Source organism: Rousettus aegyptiacus, unplaced genomic scaffold (assembly GCF_014176215.1).
Source record: "Rousettus aegyptiacus isolate mRouAeg1 unplaced genomic scaffold, mRouAeg1.p scaffold_m13_p_4, whole genome shotgun sequence".
Taxonomy (NCBI): Eukaryota; Metazoa; Chordata; class Mammalia; order Chiroptera; family Pteropodidae; genus Rousettus; species Rousettus aegyptiacus.
In genome coordinates this window covers 59,864,095-59,881,680 of record NW_023416307.1, presented here as the reverse complement: position 1 = coordinate 59,881,680, position 17,586 = coordinate 59,864,095, and the positions used below count along the sequence as shown (strand labels likewise).

The following is a 17,586-nucleotide window of genomic DNA, read 5'->3' as shown; positions in this document are numbered from 1 at the left end:
GTTCATGGATAGTAAATCTATAATGGTTTATTCAGGGAAACTAGGAGGTCTGGAGGAAAGTAACTCTAACTCTTGAAATTAGCAACAAGGACAATTGTGTCTTACATAACAATTTCCCGGTCCTATGAGCAGAAGGTGAATGCTGAGCTGAAGGATCCATGGGCCTGACCTAGTGGGATTTTCTTATACCACATGCTCATAAGAAACTAAGGGCCAACTATAGTGCTGATATTAAACACACTGAGGCCAGAAGTGCCACAAACTCTTGACCCTACAGCCAGGTACACGAGTCACACAGCCTATGTCATGTCATGCCATTCCTTCGGTGCGGCAATTGTTATTATCTCCATGTTACAGATGAGAGAAGGATCGGAGAAGTTGAGAGAGAAAAAGTAACGATGAAAATCGCATGGCTGATAAGTGGCAGAACTCAGAATTACCTGCTTTCAAAGCCTATGCTACCTCATTGCTGCTGTTTTCTGCCTGGTAGCATGGTATAATAACAACTTCAGATGACCAGAGCAACCTGTTAAAGCTACATAAAGTTTTGTTCTTCATTTCCCTCACATCTAAGCTGTGCATGTGGTAGCTCCTTGCTATGAAACCACGTGAACAGCCATAGCTTGACATTAAGGTGTCTCCGGCCTTTCATTAAGAGGGAACGAAAGAAGCAAGGAGACGATGAGAAGGTAAAGAATTACTATCCCGAGTACTCAGACTAGGGTGCAATTCTTTCCTCTTTATCGACTCATCTAAGGATTTGTTCTTAGTTTTCCTAATCTAAACTCACATATTTCAATTACGAGTAACACTTACAAAGTACAGGAATATCGTGGACTCCAGTGACCTCGCTGCCTTACTAATGCTGATGTTGAATGGATTGTCAGAATGGAAGAAGAGAAATATCTGGGCGGTGAGGAAGAGAAGAGAAATCAGAGAGAATCCAAGCTGTACTTTCCCAGACTCTGGGTGATTCCCTCCTTATTTTGAAGAGTTTAAATGCAGTTGCAGGAGGTTTTGTGTTGCAAGAGGGCTGCTAACATAAATGCTGTGGTAACATATTTTAGGAGCTTTCTGCCCCTCCTAACAAAAATAAAAAACCTTTCAAAATTATACGTGCCTTTGAATGTGTTGATAGATACTAGCATTTTAATTTCTGTCCTTGTAAAATGCGGCCAGTTATTTTTTATATATTCAGAATTATTGTATGTGTCTACAGGTGAACAGGAGCCATTTACACGTATTGTTAAAAACTCAGGTACAAGTCATCTACAATCTTTTTTCCAGGGTGCCCCTTCCCTTTCTTTCTCTACATTTCTGCTCCTTTCCTTCTCTCCCCCAACCCCACCCCGCCCCGCCCCCAAGATGTTAGCCACAGATTTAAAGGGTTTCGGTAAGACTGATTCGCAACTCATTGCTTTCACAAATATTCCCTTGGAGATGGACTGCCCAAATAGTGACTGCCACTGGCCAGTGAAAAATCAGCGCGGTGTAAAGTCATTTAGAAAGGACTGAAATAATTCTCTGAGCAGAAATTATTTTATTGATTAAGGACACTTCCTACCTAAAGGCTTACTCTCTCTCAACACCAATTTGACAATCTCATTGCAAAAAAGGCCTGGGGATGTGGCATCACACTGAACCTGGCAAGGCTCTATCACGATGACATTGCTTAACTGAATTAGAGAGACTGGTAAGTGTCAAAGAAGAAAGAGAACATGAGGAAAATTTCAGGGGTCATTATCTAAATCCAGAGAAGAACTGCTCAACAATGATGTCCGAAGTGTTAAAAGATTCACGAGATCATGTATTGCCTGGACCCTCTTTTCCTCCTATGCAGCAATCTTGCCTATAATACTTCATTTTCATAGCCTCTTCCTATTGATAAAACTCCCATGAAGACTGGTCAACTTGGCCAGTCTTTTAGTCCTGATAATGCTAGGTGGCTGGGGTTGACTTCTGCTTAGTTCATGCTCTTTGACTCGGGGGTGGGGGTGGTGGTGGTGGTGCATATAATGCACAGAACATCGGAGTGATAAACAGCAGCTCTGAGCTCTGGTTCTGGTTCTTGATACTAATTAGAAGTGCTGAGTTGGGCAAAATGACTGAACTGTTTACGCCTACGCACCCTCGTCGGTGACGTGAAGGACTGCTTTCAAATCCAAAGCTCTGATTTTGTGAGTCTTGTCTGGCTGGTTTTCTTGGTTAGAACATGGGTTTAATGAGGTTAACATCATAAATTCAGTTCTCATACAAAATAAGATGGCCCTGTATAGTGCTTCACACCTAGTACTTGCTCAACAAATATTTGTTCAACGGATAAATGTTTGGTATAGAGAAAAACTCTATTTCATAGTCAAAGATTCTAATTTAGGTCGCAACGGAGAGCTGCCAAGAGAGACCACAGGACTTAGTACCAATGCATCTGAGTCCCTGGGCAAAATAATCCAAAACACGGGTCTCGCTAATGTTGAGTCAGTGGTGTTACTATAGCGAGTTGTGGTATAAGAACAAGGTCATCATTTATTACTCCTCAAATCATCCAAAAAGCCATTAATCCTAAGAGAATTCCCCAAATTTAAGATTGCACAAATAGCTCGTCAAACCCTCACAACATTCAACTGAGGTATGAAATGTACAGATACTATTCTCACCATTTTTCATATTGGAAAAGGCCTGCTTCCACGGCACACCACCCCAGTTCCTACAGTCATAGAAAGCAAGATCGCCAGTATTAAAGCTTGAGCCACTACCTCTTTGGAAAATATTTGAGTGTCGACTTTGCCCATGTGTAGGCTACCCAGTGATTTAGGTGGCAATCACATGCCATAATTTTGCCTCAGCTAATGAGAATCATGTCACAAAAGGACATGTAAAGTTATAAATTAAGTGAGACAATACTACCAACCACCCGATCAGGGGTCGAGTATACTATAATTTGAATGCTTTAGCAATACTTAAAAAACTAACCAGAAAGAGCAATTAGACCTGAGAGATGAAGGATCAAACATTAGAACAAACAATCTCAGGTCATAAATGTTCTCTAACATCTTCGATTTGCTTCCAGCATCTAGGGTTTTGTTTTGTTTTCTTTTGTTTTTGGTTCCATGAATGTTTTGTGTTCCTCTTTTCCTCTCTTTCTAGAATCTGGCCAAGTACAGATGCAGAGAGCGAAACCCACTCGCACACCCACTCGTAGAGTGCCAACAGGGCTCCCCTTATGGCCCACAGAAGGGATCTACTGAGTCTCATATCTCCTGTTCATCAGTGACAAGTCAACACTGGTTTTATTTTGGTAGCTCCGTCGTCGTTCCACGGGCAGCCGTCCTTACTGCATACAAGCGGCCCCTCTTTTCAACGGATTATAACTCAACCATCAAAATACCAAAATATGCTCTGGTTTGAGACTTGGTGTACAGAGTCCCAAGCCCCGGGATGACTGTGGTTTACTTCCAAATTTAGGAAAATATTGAGTTTTGTAGGTTATTTATTTACTGTTTTCAAATATGTTTTGAGAGTCTTTTAAACTTTCCATAGGAAAATGTGCTAAAAAAGACATGCCATTTTAGTACCTTTAGTAATTCATTCTGAATTTCAGCAAGCCACTGAAAGGACCAAATGGTGGGGAAGAAAGAGTTTATTTGTTTTATTTATTTATTTATTTTTACCATATACAGATGTTTTGACCACTTGGGTCCTCATCAGTGTTCAGGATATTGGTGTGTTGTAACATAATCAAATAAAAGTGTTAACTTCTTTGTTTTGTCCTTTCAGTGATGTGCAGAATGGATTAATGAGTTTTAGTTTTTGGTCTTTGTATAACTCAAGATCTCGTTTCAACTTAAATAAATTAACTAAGTAATTAGTTTGTAATATGGCCTAATCACCTTTGGTATTTTGAAACGAACAAAACCACCAAAAATGGCTGTTGCACATTTGCACTTAATTACTTCCATATAAAATATCCATGTGGATTTTACTATAGGTGACATAAATTTCAAATCTAAGCTTCGTTTGTGATAGAAAACCTGGGCAGTGATATTGTGTAGATTCTGTACTCTTACCTACTGTTTTTCTCAAGAAAGACAGTCTATAAAACCACATTCTTGCTCTTTTAATTGGCAAAGGAAAGCACTTTTCAAAAACTGTGGAGAATAGGATACTGCCTACAGAGGCTCAAAGGATGTTAATAAAAAAAAAAGTATCATTTTTAGAATTTCTTCAGTGTTAAATTTTTGCTCTTGGAGTCTGAACAATTCTTGTTTGCATACATGTCTATCTGGAGATTGCTCCTGGTGATTAGGACAGCCTTATGGAAATCCTTCCACATGAATATACTCAACAGAGCAAAAAATCTTGCTACGTCTCTAATGTAAAGAGAGGAAAGACTTTTCAACAACTGTATAATTGTGAGTTTTAGTCTTAAAGGAACTTTCTTGGCTTCAATTTCTTCCACCCTCCCCCTCAGATACTTAATAATCAAAGTATATGCCAAGAAACTAATGATGCAAACCAGGGTACTGCACATGAGCTTGGAGCACTTTCCCACTGTGTGGTGTGTGTAGTGTGACCAAGATTGGACCCAGAAAGTCAATGATGGAAAATATTCAATACAACATGATGTACAGCAAGGTGTCACTACCCTGGGGAGACCCATTTCCTATCCTTTATATATGGTTATAAAAAGCCCCAGTCTAGGTTCTGATGCTTCTTGGCAAAGCTGACGACCAGCTGCAAAAGGAAGAAGGATCAAACCTTCATTAGTAAGCATCCAGGTCATTTGCTTGGCATGAACCCACTGCCATGTTAGTGTTAGCTGTACACCTCACTGTTCTCTTTGTGACATCTGATATCATCATGTATTTGAAATACCTCTTAAGTTCTGATACAGAAACCTAAGCACAAATAAAATTTTCCCTCATGGATATCACTTACTTTAGCACTCAAGCACACTCTTCTTCGGATGTTAGACCCGAGAGATTGTCTCCTTTAGCTTTGTGACTCACGCGAATCCATCTAACTCAGTGCTGCATCCCTTGTCGATTGTGGCCATTCATTTACTTAGTGCTGCCTTATACGTAGCAGGCGCTCAAAAAACGTTTGCTTTCCAGAATGGAACTAACCTTACTGTAAGGGAAAAGGGAATATACAATATAGTTCTAAGTAAACTTGAAGGAGGACTAATAGATCTTGAGTATATTTAAAAAAAAAAAATCAAGCAGTAGAAACAGTTGGGTTTTGATACAGCTTCCCAAGGGAAGTAGAGGAAGTTTCATTACTCAGGGCATTTTAAACTAGAATAGACAAAACACTAGTGGGGTATGTTGAAATAAAATATGCGTAGTCCGTCTGTGAATTAGTGTTTACTTTCAATATAATTATAAGTGAAGCAACACTGTAATGGGAATTTTTCATACACATGAAAGCTATGGCTACTATGTTTCCACATCGACCATATGTTGCACATATTGGTTGGTGTGGATGTGTATCCCTACTGCCCTCTAGCGGATGAAATGTAGGACCTACCTGATCAGACAGATTTAACAAGCTACTATGGCTTGTGGGTATATCAATCCTTAATCATTTAGGGTAGAAAGAAAATAGCTGTGTTGATGCATTTTCCATCAAATTATAAAATTGAAGGGCATTAAAAACAACAGAGTCAAACTCTGTAATTAAGACTGCCATTTAATGTTTGTTCGCACACGGTATTCATTTCTGTGTATCCCTGCCAAAGATCCATTGTGTAATGTTGTCCTCACATGACATTAAAAACACCAGTTCCCTGGAAAATGTAAAAAAGAAACCGTGCTGCCTTGAAATACATGGACTACTTTTGGAAACAGAAAATTAATACAGATGCAGTAAGATAATTTGGAACACAAATAATGGCTAGAAGAAACTTGAAAATCAGGGCTGCTCCTTAAATCTGAGCAAGCATATTAGCAATCTATGGGTGGGCTGGCTGATTCTCAGATGAGGGCAGGCAAAATGGGCTTTGGAAGAGGGAAGCCGATTTGAAAAGGACTGACTAAACACACTCTTACCTATAGTAATGGGGCAGGAAAATAAGTCTAACCACACATTTGGTACTGCGGATATATACTTAATTCTGTCATACTGAGGCTGCTTTTCAGGTGTAGAATACAGATTCTCTGCTCCACTAAAGAAAGACACGAATCTGTACAGTTCTTTAGCATTTTGTCATTAAGACATGGGATAAATCCAAAGGCAGTTCTCTTTGTATAATATTTATTATTTTAAAGGGTTTAGACTTCAATCACTAAATTTAGTCTCGAAGTTAGCATGTAAAATAATTCTCCTAGAATATTGAGAGAAAACAATTTTACAATCTGAGTTCCAAAAACAACCGATATACTGGGTAGAATAAATGAAATCTGAATGAAGAGAAATGTATCCTATAAATGCTGAGTGCAGTAGGCCAATGGCCATTGCTACAAATGTGGAGAAAGAAATGAACTAATTTTTTAAATATCACCAATTGTTAGATGCTGGTGATGTGGGGCTAGATGAATATTTGAGGGGAGGGAGATCTGGATGGGTATGGAGCCAGATTGCTCCCTTTGAGTAAATGACAATTGTCACAGCACATCATTTGTTAAAGAAGTGATGGTTTAACAATCAAAGGTAGATTCAAGGGAACTTCTTGTGAACTTAAAAAAAAAAAAAAAGCAACAGACCTAACTAGATAAAGGTGAAAAAATAACATGAAATCTCTCATTATCTGAGTGAGCTAGAAGAAAATCTGACCCAATAAATATCCTGGAAGCTAGGTGTTCATCTCAACCAGATTTACTGCACAGCAATTAGCATCTCTTTAGACAGATGACTGGAAGCCCCAGGAGAGCTGGGGGTAAGCAGTATGGGCCACAGGGAAGAAAATACAGCCAATTTCCTACTTAGCACCACGGACAGAGCTGTCAGCAGAAAGAAACATCCTTGGAGTTATCCTTGGAGTTAAGAGAAACACAAACAAATCAATGCTGCATTTTGAAGATGCTTCTTATCTCCAGTATGACTGGCTTGTGGGATTGTGCTGGAACTGCATCCCGCTGCCTCCCCACAGTGCGGCCACTGGAGCTGAATAGGACCAGCTCGAAATAAAAAGGTACCTTGCCCACCTGTGCACGTGGAGGAAGGCAAGGTTGATGTGATACAGGAGAACATTGTCTCCTTGACCTTTCTCTGTCACTTTCTGGTTTGAGGAAAAATCATAGTCCTTGGAGGAATAACACTTAGGTTTTCCCATGAAAAGATAAGTCCATATATATTTCAATCTTAGACTCTCTAGGGCGCGGAGCTTGCTATGGGGCAGAATAAAGGGAAGAGAATAAGTAAAGACAAATTTAGAAGGAAGTCAGGAACCTCTATTCCATCTCTTGTCATAGCAGATCACAAATGAGACCCTCTCTTTCCTCTCAGTTCCAGTCTTTACAGGGTAAAAGGCACTGTTCAATTTTGTGACTGAATAACAGAATCTAGGAAATTAATGCTACCCTGCTCACAGCTGAGCAGTGAGTGGGTTTCTTTTTGGGCCCTGCTGACGCTTGATGTAGAGACCTAGTTTTATAAAAGAAAGTATCCTGGCATAAATTATCTGGCATTAAATCTTATTGTCACTTGCTGAAAATTTGGAGTCTAAGCTTTTTCTATTTGATTGTTAACAAGAAACTTAACATTTCTAAAAGAACCTGATTGCAGGGCACTTCTGGGTGGCAGTTTTAATCATTTTTTAGGATTTTCTTTTATATCTTTTGTTTCTTAGACCTTTATGCCCACAAGGCACTTTAGGGAGGTTATGAGAGAAGCTGGAACCTAAAATTTCTGTTGGCGCACTACTCATGTTCACTGAATGGTAAAGTCCTCACTTTAAACCCCAGCAAGACAAGATAAGCTCTGTTTGCCCAGCAGCCTTTCAGAGGCATTAAGGGTGAGAGAGAAGGTAAGTAATTCACCATGCGTCCCCATTTCTATAATGGGGAAGGACGTCTTGATACATTTACAGTACTCCTCTGGGGATATTTCATCAGTTATACCTAAACTCTAATGGACAATAATTGATTTGAACTTTCCACTTAGCACAGAGCTGTAAACAGCTTCACTGCAGACGGCAGCAATGAGCCGATGTTTAGTAAAGTGGAGAGAGATTCAGAAAACTTTTGTACTGGGTCAGGCTGTAGCCTAACAGCTTTTGTATCCAGGGAAGAAACAGTTTGTCCTCCTGGTTTTAATAGCTGGGCTAATCGAGTTTCAAGCCTGCAGTAGGTACAGGTTATCTTTTGAAGGCGTTTCATTTTAACCCCTCGCTATTATGATGGGTTTATAACCCAGCCATAAAAATGCACTGAAGATTTAGACATACATCAGGACACACTCAGAATCAAACTTTCAGAATGCTAACTTCCTGGTGAAAGAAAAAGTAAGACGTGAAAGTCGTTTTAAGACTATAGCAGTTATTTATTTATTTATTTTTGCATTCTCTGTGGCTGGGAACCTCTCAGGAAAAACATTCCCCCTCCTGCGTCTCCCCTCCCTTCCCACATACCTCACTTACTTTCTGGCCAACCCTAGTGCAATCTCTCACAGAATGACTCCAAAGGCGGCTCTTCCGCAGGGCATGGGCTGAGCATGAGGACATCTCTATTCCACAGCTTCTTCTGCAGCCCCCTCTCTAGCCCTGTTGAACTCGGAAGTAGATGAAACTTGGAGGACTCTTTATTCTATTTAAATCAGTTTTTCTCCTCCCCACCCCAAGGCATGACAGCAGGGTCAAAAAAGAAAAAAAAGAAAGAAAAAAAAAGGAAGACTAATTACGTTTTGCTTAGACCACTGCATCTTCAGCTCAAACTGTGGCTTTCCTACCTCGGCCCGGGGATTTCTCACAATGGGATTCAAAGTGCACCTGGCAGCCGCTCTAAGATGACAAAGGGCAGAGGCCCCTTTGGTTTGCTGCTGCCTCTTCTCTGGTGTCAAAGATCTGAAAACCTCTTGGCAGCGAAGAAGGACCTTATATAATCACCACTGAGAGCTTCATAAAAGTCATTTTAGTCTGATGTGTGAGAAACACACAGCAAGAAGGTACATTTTGTAACTGTTGCTACCTGTCATTACTCATCTTATGTGAGTTTGACATAGAATATGAATTTTCTGGTAATTCAGCTGATGAGATTGTAAAAGAGCAAAGACATTTCATTGTCAGAAAATAGATTTACCTTCCACCCCCCAATTGTGGCTCTCTTCCTAGATATCTACAGGAAAAACAGGACACAATCAGACATCTTGTAAGATGTTGTCCAGAACCTGAAATGGATTAAAATAAAACTAAACATAACCTGCTCCACTTGGCCCTGCAGATTCCAGACATAAAGCCTAGTTCTGGTTTTGATTCTACCGCTGATAAGATATGTAACAGTAAGCAAGGTACTTAACCTGACGGAGCCTCAGCTTTCCTGTTTCCCTTCTGAGGAGAATGATAACCTGTGTACTTACATTCATTCATACTCGCAGTCATTCATATTCACTTATATTCATTTACTGATGAGATGAATGAAATTATATGATAAGCAACTGGACAATATATGTTATATATGCTTATTAAGGTGAGTCATGTTTAGAGTGGCATGACCGATGACTGATGAGTCGAAATTCCCTGCATTTTGGCCCCTCTTGGGTAGAATGTGACATGGAAATAGCATTTTCTACTAATTGGACGTAAGGGTCTATTCCTACCTATGTTCTTCTCCGGGTTAACCTTTTTCTTCCAGGGTCGAAGGGCAATACTTTAATATATGGTCTTTGAATCAAGTTTGGCATCTTCAAATTTGTTTTTACCAATGTTTAAAATTCATTGAGCTTTCAGTCATGTCACCAAGATTGTCTTTCAGCATCAAGCTTCCATGGGACACTCTTTAACCACAACATTTTATACAATGGTACCCAGCGACTTCAAATTATTTTCTCAATGATCAACAGTTTAATCATTATTAGTCCACGAGGTGTTTATATTGCAGATCACCACTGTATTGGGTTTGGCTCTCATAAATTTCACTAGGCATAAAATGTGCTTTAGAAATAAAATGATGACAAAAGTTAACAAAGAAGTGGATAACTTAAATTCACCCCATGTTTTACATCAACCTTGGGATTCAAAGTTCCATAATTAATGGAAATGGGAAAAGCTTAGAGAGGGTTCAGGGCAAAGGTCAAAGAACTTTCCCTCCTTCCTGGTCCAAAATATTTTAAGAGGTGATTTTGATAATGGTTATCAGTAAGATGATGTGTTAATAGATGTTCTTTGTCTATAATTCAGATTAAACATTTAAAAAGGGGGCTTAAGAAGATCAGGGATTTGGTTTAGTTATAAAATTCTGACATATTTCAAGAGATGTTAAATCCTCATATGGAATACTGTGATGTCCTTTTATAAGTTTTATGAAATACATTTGGTCTCCTTTTGCCTAACAATTTAGGTAAAGTATTGCTGGAAGGCAGGGCAGATGAACCAAATGAGTTCTAGACTTTGGTTTTTTATAATGTTAAAATTGAGTTGTATAGCTTATCTGGAAATACTCTTTCACAAAAAGCCTCTGTATGATCCAATGACTTAAACACCCTACATGCCAAGTTGACTATGGTCATAGGGAGCCAGTCTCACGAACTGTTTGATCCCATTATCGATCAGTCCTTATAAATGCTTGGCAGAGGTCAAGGAGGCAAAGCTAACACCTGTAGAACAAATAAGAGATTTCCCTGCTTGCTTTTAAAAATGACATTTACTGATTTTTTTTTTCTTTATAGTATTCAGCTGGATGCAGCCATATTATAATTGTCATATAATAACTTTAATTCAGGGACACATCTTTTAAAACAATGTATTATTCAGCAACCTTAGGTAAGCATGCAATTTAGGAGTGGAAAAGATATACACAGAGACAAGTAATCATAGATACAAAGCATGGTGAATTTCTGAGCCATGCACTTCACACCCCAACTCATCTCGCAGGGAAACTCGCAAAGGGGCAGAACCATTTCTATTATGATAATTCACAAAGGGAGGCCATATAGATATGCATGCAAAGTCTCTCCCCACCTCTCCATTTACATGCCAGGATTTCAACTCTGCGACACTGAGTCCCTTCATTTAGCCAATTAGTCTTTCCAGCTTCATGTAGTGCACGCCAAGAAGAAGGAGAAATAGAAGTGCTGACGTTCACTGCTTTGAAAGTTGCTATTCTAATGCCAAAGCTGCCTCTTGAGCAATTTCCAGAATGTATTAACATGGGAGCAAAGCTCTATTCCTAAAGACATGCAGGGATCACATTATGCAGGGGAGCCCCCCTTCGACATGTCACAATTGCACAGAATCTCCTCCATCTCTCACAAGGCCTTAACAGTTGTAGTTAGCACAGGCTCAAGCTTATGGTCCTTACTCAGGCAAAACCTAGGAGGTCTTCCTGAAGAAAAGGGGCCAATTTAAAAATATTTAGCAAGCAAGACACGGCATGTTTTCTGGGCTATAGCTTTGGCCAAGTCTTTGCATGGCTGGACTGAAGAAAATCAGTCAAGTTCCAAAGCAAACCTGTCTTTCAGTTTAGCTTAGAGAGAAGGAGTCTTCAGTTTCAATCTTTCTTTCTTTCTTTTTTTTTTTTAAACCAACTAAGCCTAGGTTTAATTCAATTATTTTAAACTGACATGCAACCTCTAGCATTTTCCCTCAGTATTAAGGACCAAGTTGAAAGGAGTTGATATTTAAACGAAATACAAATATGCATCTACCCTTACAAAATTGTGTAGCCATATTTCTCTAAGTGCCCTCATACACATGTGATTTTGATATTTAGCAGGCAGTAAGAAGTTACTATGAAATATTCAAAACTATTTGTTTCCCTTTTTCTGTCCATCCTGGCCACAGCTCAGTGGTAGAGATTTTAATACTACCCTCTCCTTTTCTCTCATCAACGGATTTATATAAGTCAGTTTGTGTCATCCTGGCTACTGGAAATTCAACCTTTCTTTGCTTAACTCATGACATTTGCAAGAGGTAATTAGATAGATAACTGCTTCACTGAGGCAGCATAACACAATGGAAGAAACACTTGACCATGACCGCAGACCCCTATGCCCAAGAACTGGTTCTTCTACAAGTCATCTTTGCTTACTTGGACCACTTTCCTCGTCTTGGCCCCCTTTTCTCTGTACACAGAATTTGGATATTGGCTGAGATGATCCTGCGAAGTTCCTTCAAGCTCGTTGCTATTGTTTCTGTAAAATAAAAAACCTTCTCAAAATGGCTCCTTTCTCTGTCTTTGGCTTCTGCAGTTTAAAATCTTGGCTCAAACTTATCCCTTCAATTATTCCCTCAACATTGCTGTTCTATCTCCTAAATATTCTTTCTGTCCTTCAAAAGGCACTACCTTAAGGCTCATAGTTTTTTCTTTCTATCCATGCATTGGGGTGGGGGGTGGGTGAGGAGGGACGCATTCATCTACCTTTTCCTATAACCTACCTCTCTTAGTTAGGGTTAATTAAGTTAACATAGTTAACACTTCCTCTTTAGAATATCTCTGATTAGATGTTCTGCTAGCACCTCAAATTCCATATAGAGCATTCTCTATTTTATTTGAAATTATTCTGCTATCTAAATTCCATATAACCACAGCCTATGGGACCATCCAATGCTCCAAACTTCTGGTAAATTCTCACATTTTAAAATAGTTGGTGTCTTATATATAGCCAATTATTAAATATAGAAAATTTCTTATAATGATCTTAACTCAAATAAATATATATTTTTTTACTATTATTTGGCCATCTCTCGGTCTCCTTGTACCTAAGATTTGAAAATTGTCTCCTTATGCCAAACATATTCTAAGTGGTTTGACTGTCACGGTTCCCTCTTCAGTCCTCCAGTGAATTTCTATCATCCTACTTTGGATCAATTGTGAATTCCAAACTCCCAGCACTGAAATCCCTCTGTAGATTTGCTCATCTGATCTGTCAGAAAATGATGCCACTAAGGCCCACCTATATCCATCTGCTAAGCACTTATCCTTTGCCTTCTGGCTTCATCTCATTGAAAGTCTTCCCTTGAAGTGGGAAAAGTCCATTTCTGAACCTTTCCCTCATAAGCCTGAATCTGTGGAATAATCCTCCATGCAGGAAAGAACACCTTTCCTTCCTTCAAAATATAACTTAGACCCTGCCTGCTCTGTTAGAGAGATTTCCAAGACCACCATCAGCCAACTGCTAACCCTCTAAAGGTAAAAAAAAAAACCACTCCATCTGCTTAACCATATTTTTAAAAATTCACTGTATTTCAAAAGTATATTGTAATTGCTTATAAATTCCACTGATGGTAGAAAAAATATAGTGGGTGCTCAACCAATACAGTTTGATTAATTTGTTGCCTTGCAACTTTAGGTCTCGATTTCAAATAGCTATATTTAAAAAAAAAAAACTGTATGGTTTTGTTACCTTAAGACACATCAAACCATTTAGGTTTCCTGATTTTTGAGAACCATCAACTGCTATGCATGTGGTAGGCATCAGTAAACACTTGTTGAATAGGATTAAGGAGGATTCATCTTAAATAGTTAACTCACGGAGGAGAGAGTAATCGGAAGAAGACTATTAACATAAATATTCCATAACAATGTTGAAGTGTAATAAAAAATAATACCCAAATGAGAGTTTCTCAAATTTCATGCATCCTCTTGATTATTTAATATTATATTGATAAAAATATACTTTAAAAAATAGCTTTGATTTTAAAACACTACATTTACACACTAAGAATTAGACACTGGCAAAATCTCATAGTCTGATTTATTTCTCTGTAATATATCTGTCTTGAGAACATCAGCAGGAATACACCAAAGAAATATGTCCCTCACGGGATCAACTATATAAAAAGACAGAACACATCATCAGCACAAAAATCATTATCCATCTAATTTCTCCCATTCTAGATGGCTCCGGTGAGCCCCTCCATCATTACTGACTAGGGTTAAGATAGACTTCAATGGATTAATTAAACCAAAGCAGGGCTGCATTGCAGACCAAAGAGAAGATCCTGACACAGACAAGGCAACGATCCTGTTCTTTCATTCAAATGTGCAAGATTTGGCAACCCCCAAGTGTTGTACATTTACACTGCAAAGTAGTCTCCAAAAATAAATTTTGGTGTCTGTTGTCTGGGTCTTTCCCTTAGCACTCATCAAAATCTAATACTTGGGTGCTTATCAAAAGTTATCATGCAAGAAATTAAATGTTAACACTTCTTTTTTCTTCAGGAATGTGGGGAGCATCCAGAAGAGAGGTGAAGCAATAGAGGCAGCATGGCTATTTTGGTAACCAAGAAGCACTAACTAGGGGATAGGTTATTGTTTGAAATGTGACTCTGAGAGAGGGTCAAGACACAGAATATTCACAAAGACCTCAAAGGAAGACGAATCCACAGTCAGAAAGTCACCAGGGACACACCCAAAGGCAGCCCTCCTAATGGAAACCTCGAGAATTGTTCATTTAAAGAGGATTTTGAAATTGAAATATACACGAAGAAGATGATAATCCAAAGGGTACAATTTAGGGTCTTTTTCTTGTAAATGGAAGGAAAAAAAACAAAAAGGAGAAGGAAAAAAAAACAAAAACCACAACCCAGAAGTACTGTACCATTGGGCAGTTTATTCTCTCTTTCATAAACCAAATCAACATATTAATGACATAAAAACCTACTGTCCTGATGGGGACAGTCAAGCTCTATCACCACAACATTAAATATGCAGGTATTAAAAGAACAAAAATCCCCACCAGAAACACTTCGCTCTGTAAATGGTGAGGCTGACTGAGGCAGATTGTGTCATTCACACTAAGCACACCCCACGAGGCTGGAAAAGCGTGTACAAAGCTAGACTGCAACTAGCAGGACTCATTTCCACCAAAGAGAAAGTGCCCTAAAGGATTCCAGAAGGGAGGAATCTGGGCAGCTTTCGGTCTCTTTTTTGGAATGACAGAAGCAGGGCAGGTTCCTCTGGGGGTCAGGTTGGCACCAGCATGTTAAGTCCTAGTGTCTAAATGATAAGCAATTGAAATAAAAAGGCACCTGCTTCAATGGTTGCCCTGAGTTTTAAAAGCAAGTACAAGTCCACAGGCCCCTAGTAGGGTTCATTTGTGATTCTTGCATTAGGAGAAAGACTTGCACTAAGTTAAAACAATAGTATACTTCTTAAAGTCACAAGTCATCTTTCACTGGAGAGAAACAAATAGGGAGTTGGAAGGGTTTTCTGCCTTGGTGATTACTTGATCAAGTCATTTTGTAAATGAGGAAACTGAGGACTTGTCAATCAATGGTTACAGAGTTAATTATGTAGCTGGCAATTTTATCAGTAATGAGGCCACAGATGGATTCAGGACTATCAGTGATGCAATAGAACCGGGTCCTTAAGCCCTTTTATTTGAACAATGAATATGCACACATATACACAGAGAAGGAGAGATCTATGGTACAGGTATGTATATGTAAAATGCATTGCTGGGCAGTAAAAATAGGACCCTGTGTTGTAGCATCGCCACTGTCACAGTCAAGAAGCCACTGGCTAGATTCATTTGTTCATTTGACAAATATTTATTGAATTTTAACTATGTACAAGTATTATGAAAGTAAAAAGTATATGATCAGACAGACGTACTTGTGCTGTTTCAAAGACTTTACAATACAGTTATTTCACATACCACCTAAAATAATCGAGTAGCCAAACTCATTCTCCTTGGATGAATATGAAACGTAACTGTTACTTAATTTTAAATCAGGAGAGAAGGCATAAACTTTTTTTGTATTTAAGTCAGAGATGACTGAATGTAATTTGGAATGTTTCTAGTACCCCAAATCTAAAGGTTGAGCCATTGAATCCAGCAGTTCTATGCATCTGAACATGTTTTTTTCCCTTCAGAATCTACCCCAAATTCACTGGGCTCTCTGGGCTGTGCTTCTCTCCTTCTGCTCTGTCTCTGTGAGGGTATTTAGGACCTGAGGGTGGAGCTGGGAATAAAGCAAAGAACCTGGATGAGCTGTGCAATCCATCAGGTCCAACACACTACCTCATCTCCAAGTCATTTCACTTACAGTTATATTTTAGTCTATGGCAGAGAGAGTATAGTCATTTCCTTTGAAATGGACAAAAATTGTGTGGCTAAAACCTAATTGATATGTTTGGTTCAAGTTATCTGGTTATGGAGAAAAATCACTAATATTAAGCTTAAGACAAAAGAAGTGATCATGTCACCATGGCATTTCTCTTAAAAGGAAGGGAGAAGTAACATTTGAGTGCCTACCATGCTTCAGGTACTATGACAGGGGATTTACACATATCACCTCATTTAATTCTTATAAAAACCCTCTAGAGTAAAAATTATCATCCCCATTTCTTCCAGTAAAGAAATTGAGGCACGACAAGATTGTGCTTTGATCAGACTCACAAAGTAGAAAGTAATTGATGGTACTCAAATATGAATCCAAGTTTGTCCATCTACAAAGCTTGTGTTTTTTGCCAAAGTTTGCTAAGAGGGAAATTCAGAGATAAAACAACAATGCATGTCATTGGGAATATTTTTAGTGAGTGTCTGCTATACGGTGCTAAATTGTGTGCAAAAGTTTATATAATATAAACACACATTTTCTGCCACCTTGACATTTAAATATGCTAACATGAACAAACTGACACTGGACCCACCACAAAGAATTATTAATGTAGTAAAATTCAAATGACTCATTTGTAAAAGGCTATTTCTTTTTTTCAGTTACAGAAGATAGTCTACAGGATATTGCAAAGCTTTTGTACAACTAATGCTTAAAAACATAAACAAACAAGCAAAGAACCCCCAAACATTTTCAATACCAAAAAAAAAAAAACTAACCAAAAAAAAAAAAAAACCATGCAGAATTTCCACAAAGATCTAGCATAGTCAATTCTCCATTAATTGTCAAAAGATAGGGATTTATCCTCAAAAATATTTAAGGTGAGCACATAGTTTGTGCATTAAGGATTTATTTTCAATCCAGGGTCGACATTATCACTGTCTCTGCTTACCTTGTCTTCTGTAAAGTGTGGAAAGGGAAAAGGTTTGAGTTTTTCTTCCACATATGCAGGCTTAGCTGTGGGGAGAGGTTGTTTAAATAAAAACACTGAGTTTCTTTCCTAGTGGTAGGCTCGAGCATCAGGAGATCCCCCTTCTCTCTGCACGCCACCATCCACACACACACACACCCCAGTTCAAGCTCCCTGATTAGTTTCATGCGTGATAGAAAAAGAGAGGCAAGAAAAAAGAAAGTGGGAAAGGGGGTAGAAGAGGAAGAAGGAGGAAGAGGTAGGAAGAGGAGTGTCTGAGGAAGCAGTGTCGTTCTCCACAGTGCCTGGAAAGTGAAAGTATGCAGAGCAGCGCGGAGAGCAGGGTGCCTCCCAGCTCCCCAGGGCTGGCTCTCTTCCTCATTTCCAGAACTAAAGCCCTCTGTGGCCAGGAGGGAGCTGGGAGAACGAAGAGGCTGGGCAGGCGGTGGAGAGTGAGACTACA

At 39.0% G+C, this 17,586-nt stretch overlaps 1 protein-coding gene across 36 annotated transcripts in view; it reads right to left on the bottom strand.

The window, feature by feature from the left end:
- The window catches only part of ZBTB20 (zinc finger and BTB domain containing 20), a 736,649-nt gene that overhangs the window by 79,953 nt on the left and 639,110 nt on the right, over positions 1-17,586 (bottom strand). Inside the window, exon 3 of one of the 36 annotated variants that reach the window (XM_016137752.2) lies at positions 17,106-17,170. The exons of 33 other annotated variants lie outside the window; for them this stretch is intronic. The gene's annotated coding sequence lies outside the window, so the exon portion shown is untranslated. Of the gene's footprint in view, positions 1-4,935; positions 17,171-17,586 lie in introns of those variants that run through there. 2 more of the 36 variants (XM_036218890.1, XM_016137783.2) reach the window with 2 other exon arrangements.